The sequence below is a fragment of the Pipra filicauda genome, unplaced genomic scaffold (assembly GCF_003945595.2).
Source record: "Pipra filicauda isolate LSUMZ 115617 unplaced genomic scaffold, ASM394559v2 scaffold5_size6683894_pilon, whole genome shotgun sequence".
Taxonomy (NCBI): Eukaryota; Metazoa; Chordata; class Aves; order Passeriformes; family Pipridae; genus Pipra; species Pipra filicauda.
This window is the reverse complement of record NW_024104754.1, coordinates 6,099,241-6,105,999: the sequence shown is the minus strand read 5'-3', so window position 1 is coordinate 6,105,999 and position 6,759 is coordinate 6,099,241.

The following is a 6,759-nucleotide window of genomic DNA, read 5'->3' as shown; positions in this document are numbered from 1 at the left end:
GGCTTTTCTCCTCAAGAGTGGTCCTGCGTGCGTTCTCAAAGGCATCAGCAGCGTTATAGATGGTGTGTCTCCAGGCCTCCCGATTGGAGGCCAGAGTAGACCAGTTATGTCGATCAATATGACCAAGGCTGAGATGTTGTTTCAGGGAGTCCTTGTATCTTCTCTTCGGGGCTCCTCTCGTGTGGCAGTCGGTGGCAAGTTCACCATAGAGCAGGATCTTAGGGAGGCGGTGGTCCTTCATCCTGGAGACGTGTCCTGCCTGGTGCAGCTGTGTTTGCAGCAACATGGCCTCAATGCTTGTGACTGCTGCTTGCTCTAGATGTTTTCACTGTATGTCTATAATAAAAGATTAATTCCATAATAATATGCTTGTTTTAACTAATTATTTACACTACAGCAATTGTTTATTATTCTTTTGGGGGCAATGTTTTTGAGAGACTCAACTGTTTTTGTTACTGATGTCAGTGTAATTGTGAAGACATGACGAAGTACATATTATACTTGAGAGGTATGCAAAGTAAATTGCAATGAAATATGGCTCATATGAGGATTAGTTCCTATTTTGTGAGAAAGAAGAAAGCAAATACTTGCGATTTAGATCTGAGTTACATATTTGATCCATCCTAAGGAATTTACAAGTTAATTGTGCTTTTCTTTTCTCTTGATTCCTTAACCTGATGTGGCCTCTTTTACCTTTATGCAGATGCTTTTTGTACACTGTTATGCTTTACGGAACAGTACTTAATTTCTTACTGTACAAAGACAAAATTCTATGGTCTAAGCTGAATGAAAAGGGGTACCATCATGAAAACTGAAGTTACTTTAAGCTAGAGGGTGATGAATCTGTGGAGGAGATATATGACAAGGTAGGGGTTCCCATGAAGTTAGGAACTTGCAAAAATAACATTTTCTGTGACTGTCTTGAAAATTAGATTATGTCTTGTTTACTTAAAATATTTGCTTTCTTATTTAAGAAACAGAGGCCCAATCCTGCTAAACAATGATCAGCTTCTGTTTTTCTAATGACTTTTCATGCCTCATGTTGTGAGGAATACTTGGGTGAACTCTTCTGAAAGGTAGCTTCAGCTGTCTGTAAGCATGAGTTACTGTGTACTGCATAACAGTAACAGTAAGCTGAGGTAATATTATTAGCAAATACTCTGACTCTCTGGGAACATCAGTATGACTCATGGGGTCAAAAAGATTGTTGATTTTATTCCCTCATGTGGAATCTTGATTCCACTAAAGCAAGTCTCCTATTTACACAAAATTACCAAAACCTTTCAAACTTTAACGTTCTGTAATGTGTTGTGTTTTATATCCTTCATCACATGTCCCCAGTGCTAGTGCTGGCAGATGGATTCTCTGTTGTCACATGTAGGAAATATCCCATCACCACTTATGCGATCAAAATTTATAATATTTTTTTCCAAATCTTTGTTTGCTGTGTGCATTTTATGTAGTCATTTATTTGCTAGCATGTGCTTGTGGAGCACTGCAAAAATTCTGACTGATTGTCTTAGAGTCTTAGAAAAATAGATCTCTTTGCCTAGTTTGAACATTAATTGATTCACTGTTCACTTCAGGAAAGGTCATGTTAGATATGTCTGATTTTTGAAAGTCTTTCAGAATCTGCATGTACAAAGATGAGTAAGAGTTATGCCTAGCATTACTTTTGACGTAGTTTTTCCTTTATATAATTGTAATTCTATAAGATAATCAATTATTTCTGCAAATTAAACAGGAAATGGGTACCGATAAATTATATTCCAGTGCCGATTAACAGTGGTTACTTTATTAAATGTGTTATGTGTTTGTTTAGAAAAGGCAGATAGATTGTGTCACTTGCAGCATGAGCTATAGCTATTCACATCATCACAGCTAAATTGCTATTCACATCATTGTTCTATTTTTCAAAAAGCAACCATTAAAGATAAAGCCTGACCTTTCAAATATGTTGCAAGTGAGATTAATGCACTTACAGAAGTGGAGAAAGTACTTTCTTTGGAGACTGCAGCATTGTTTAGCAAGTATAGATTAATGTGATGTACGTAAGTCCAGCCTCAAACTATGGATGACTTGACTTGATCTCTTTGCATTGTTGTCATTCTAAAAATAGAATCAATCTATTAAAAATGCTGAATGAAAGGAATCTATACCCTTTTATTCATCTGTGGAATATGCTAGAGAATCCCAACTGAACTGGATATAAAAAATTGGAATATGTAGCAATGCATATACATACACATATGTGTATATACGCATTTACATATATATATGTATATAACTTTATGTATGATGCTTTTGTACTCTGCTTTTTGTAGAATCATTGATACTATTTTTCCAAAGGAGATCCTATTTTTTAGCTATAGTTTCAATTGTCACATGACTTTGAACAGATATTTCTTCCTAAATATACTTGGTGTTAATAGGCACTACAACACCGTTTACAGACCTGTGACTTGATGGTGTGCATCAAGGTTTGTTTAACAGGAGTAACCACAGTAACATGAGTGCATGTCTCTGTAGATACAGAAATCACATGGAAGTTAATGTTAACAGAGTGGTGCAGCAGAGAACAGTAAGAGTGCTTAAATTAGAAGAGAGGATTGCTGCATTAGATGCTACAGGTGACAGAAATCAGTGTTTAATTTGCTTCTTTTAGGTAAGTGCTGCAATGGTAAAGGCTATTTTATAATTTTAGAATTTTAAAAATATTTTTGTACCTGTGGAAAACAGTTGTATTTCTATCATGGATTTGTGGGCATTAACATTCCACCATTTTGTTCTTAATAGGATAAGATCAATCTGTTTAATTTTCTTGTAGAAGTTCAATTTTGTATACTATACACAGTTCTGTAACTCAGAAGAAAAAAAGGGAATAGATATCGAAAAAACATTCCACAAAAATTGCTCTTTTCAGTTAATACACAGGTTATATATAGTTTTGCAAAGCATTTTTAGGTGTGCCTTTTTGCCCCTTGGACCTGAGTGACTATAGTTATCTTTAGTGTCTTGTGTGTTGTGTAGTGAGACTACTAGAAACTGGTATTTTTATAAGTGGGAACTTCCTACAGTTAAAAACACCTTTGTACTGGGCTGGTGAGATTAAAATTATGGGAGAAACCAAGGCCACTTTTTATTATGAACCCTTGAATCAGAGTGAGCAGGGCAAAGATGTGGAGAAAACCTGTGTGTAGACTGATGGGAGAAAACAGAAAACCATGCCCTTTTTGCACTAAAGAACAAAATGCCAATAGAGTTGTATAATCTGGAAAGAATATATAAATATAGTGCTCTAGCTGCCAATTCTTTTGTCTGTTGAGTGCTGGGTGGATGCTATAATGTTGGAGATGCCACTTTCTAAAAGGAGAAACTTCCAGTTGCAAGTAAATGTCATTGTCAGAGAACGGGAGGAAATAGGGATATAGCTATCCAATAGTTTCAAGCGCACGCATTTCCTTCAAGGTGTTCCCTTTCATTGTACAGGCAGTGGCATTGCAGCAGTGCTGCACGAGTCAAGGTTGTAGAGCTCAGTAATGCCTGTATATGCCTTTTGCATTCTTTTCAAAGGCAGGATGTTCTATACCCAGACATTTCTAATAGTAGTTCTTCCTGTTTTCTTTCATGTCGAATGCTGAATATGTAACTGAACTTACATTCAAGACATAGAGAGCTGAAATGTAAGAAGTTCTGGGATCAAAATTCAGTGTTATGAATATCTATAATGGCAAGTATTGGAAGGATTTAATTAAATCCTTATGCATAGTTGAATACCTTCTGAATTTCATTTCAGTTGCAATCAAGCATCTACAAATGGAGTTGGTGTAATCGCATGTTTTGTGACATTTGATGAAGGATTTTTTAGCAGTCTAAATCAACTGCAAGATTTGAGAATACTTCTTCATTGCAGCTTTGCAAGTTCAGTAGAACAAGAGGGTTTTATTTAATGAGAAGTCTAGTTGATAGGATGCTTTAGGAAAGGAAGTTGTTTAGGAGAAGAAGTCATTCAAGGAGTAAAGGTCCTAAAGTTTTCATTCAGCAATAATCAAAAAGTTAAGATATAATGCTTGAGGATTTTGTGCTTTTATGCAACTGCAAGGAATCAGACTCCCATTTCCATTTCCTCAGGGAACTGTGGGCTCCGAAGTGCTCGTATCTTTTAAACAAGACACACATCTCCAAAAAAGGCAAAAATGTCATAGGAATGACATTTTAACATAAACTATGTTTTTCTGCATTAAAGTTTCTTGTTGAAATGTACAAGTTCCCTCACCCGCACCCCCTTATGGTAGATATAGACACAGTTTTGCATAACTACTTCTGCATGATAAATTATCACCTTGGTCTTGAATACACATAAAAATGTGACTGTGTAAGAAATAGAATTGAAGAAATTAGATGGTGTTTTTTGGTCAGTAACGAAATTGCAAAGCTTTGCTTGCAGATATATCCAAATGATGTGAAACAAGTGCAGTTCAGATGTGGTTAGTTTCCCTGAGGAACCCTGAACAGTGGTAATGCCTCAGAGAGATAATATGAAAGAGTGGCTGTACCATGGAAATATGTTGAAGAGACAATGAAATTAGGGGATCTGCAATTTGAATTGTTACTTTCTCTACTTTATGCATTGAGGTTTTTACACTGATTAATTCACTCCCCACCTATGATTCATTTAATAGCATACCCAACCATTGCTTTCATGTTTTGGAGCACTGACTGCAGAGCTACTATTTCGGTCTCCAAAGGAGGCTCTCTGTTTTATGAAGTGTGCGCCATTTATACAAAGTTTCACCTCCAGAAAGATAAGAACAGTGTTAGTTCAGTAAACTGATGTACTTAAAGAAGATCATAAGCACTCCTCTGTAGTCAAAGATGTGTTACTGAACCAAATATCTCTGGTTTTAATTACTAAGGAAATGGTGATCTATTTTACAGTACATCTTAATTGAGGATAGAAGATGTGTAGTCCATGGCTACAATTTCCATTCAGACTATTTAATTTATACTGCGTCTCTGAAGTCAGTGTTCTTAAGCCAGGCTTTTATTAAGAAAAGAGATCCTGCCTTCCGTTTCATCCCCTGCCATGTGTTTTGCCCTGTCCTTTGGGCTGTTGCCAAGGGAGCACACAGTATACTGGAGCAAGGAGCCAAGCTGTTTGAAAGTGAACCAGATTTTATGGTTTTCTTTTTGCTTCTTAGTTCCATCCAAATCAGTTTTCTGATAAGCTAACCATGCAGCTGCATGAATACTGGTTCTAACACAAGGGAAGCAGCAGTACAAAACTACCTAGGGGAAGGAGCTTGCCCCTTTAGGTATCCGTGTGATATTAGATCAGATTCATGTGGTCCATTGAAGGACACTCTTTATCTGGCATTAAAGAATTAGACTAAAGTGGTTGCACTTATGTGACTCTTATCACTTATGTCTAGGGTCCTTCAAAGGGTTGGAAGTGTCTCTCACCTCTTCTAGTCTCACTGCCCTGCTTCTCTCAGCAGGTCCATTATGCCAGGACTGTATGGCTGATGCTCAGTTAAGCACAGCAGTTGAAAACTTCTTCCTCCCCTAAAAATAAAAATCTGCTGCTGTTGCTGTGTGAGGGAGAGAGTGTTCTTGTGTGCACAGGCACATATGACATTATGTGTCCAGCAACAGTTAGCCACTAGCATAGTGATGCTGAGGAGCTTTAAATGAGAGAAAGAAAGCAAGCTGGCTTCCAGGAGAGATAAGCTCTGCTGTTAACAGTGTTAGTGCTGTTGTAGATACTATTTTTTTGTTTATATCAGTAGTTCAATCTTTGGTTGCTGATACACAGATTTCCTGTATTAGACATTTTTCCTGCCTGTTTAGTTATTACTCCTTGCCATCCTCAGAAAGATTTTCTTCTAAAAGTACCTAGGTCTTAAAGGAAGTAATTGAATACCTGTGTTCTAGACATGCAAATTATCTTCCATGGTCTAAGATGCACGTTCAAATCCGGGCTTTCAGTCTCCAACTGCCAGTAGAGATTGTTGCTGCTGCTGCTCCTGCTTCAGAAGCATTTTATCCCAACTTCATGTTTTTCTTAGTGGGATTTAAATTTTGTGTTGACATAGCACTAGCCCTTAGGACTGACAAAGATAGATCCAAGAGAGATGTAAAGCTGGAGCCTCTGAAATGCACTAATGGACTATTCTTTCCTTGGCCATTTGTTTGATCCTTATTTACATAATCAGTAAATGTACGAACTATTAATATAATTATATTTTGAGATAGTTGAGAAATTAACTGAATAGGCAGAAGATTACCAGAAGCACTTAGTGTAGGACCTAGACAATTTTTCACACTGCACTGTTCCCATCGGCTGCATGCTGCCAGGAGGCATGGTTGCATTGGCATATTTCATTGCAAGCACATCAGCACAGGTTTCTTAGTAGAAATTCTGCATGGTAATACTTAGGCTATTGCAAATGGTTTCTATGAAGTACACATAACAAAGAACAAATGAAATAAATGAAATTAATCAAATTATCCACTCATTGCTATTTTTCTAATTTTTAACATTAAAATTGTAAGTTTTTTAGGTAAACCTGCTTTCCAGAGCTAGCATCTGGAAACATTGCAGTGACCAGTGAATGGTGTAGCTTGTGGGTTGTTTTTTTTTTGTTGTTGTTTGTTTGTTTGTTGTTTGGTTTTTTGTTGTTTGTTTTTGGGGGGTTTTTTGGTTTTTTTTTGTGGTTTTTTTGGGGGTTTTTTGGTTTTTTTTTGGTTTTTTTTGGG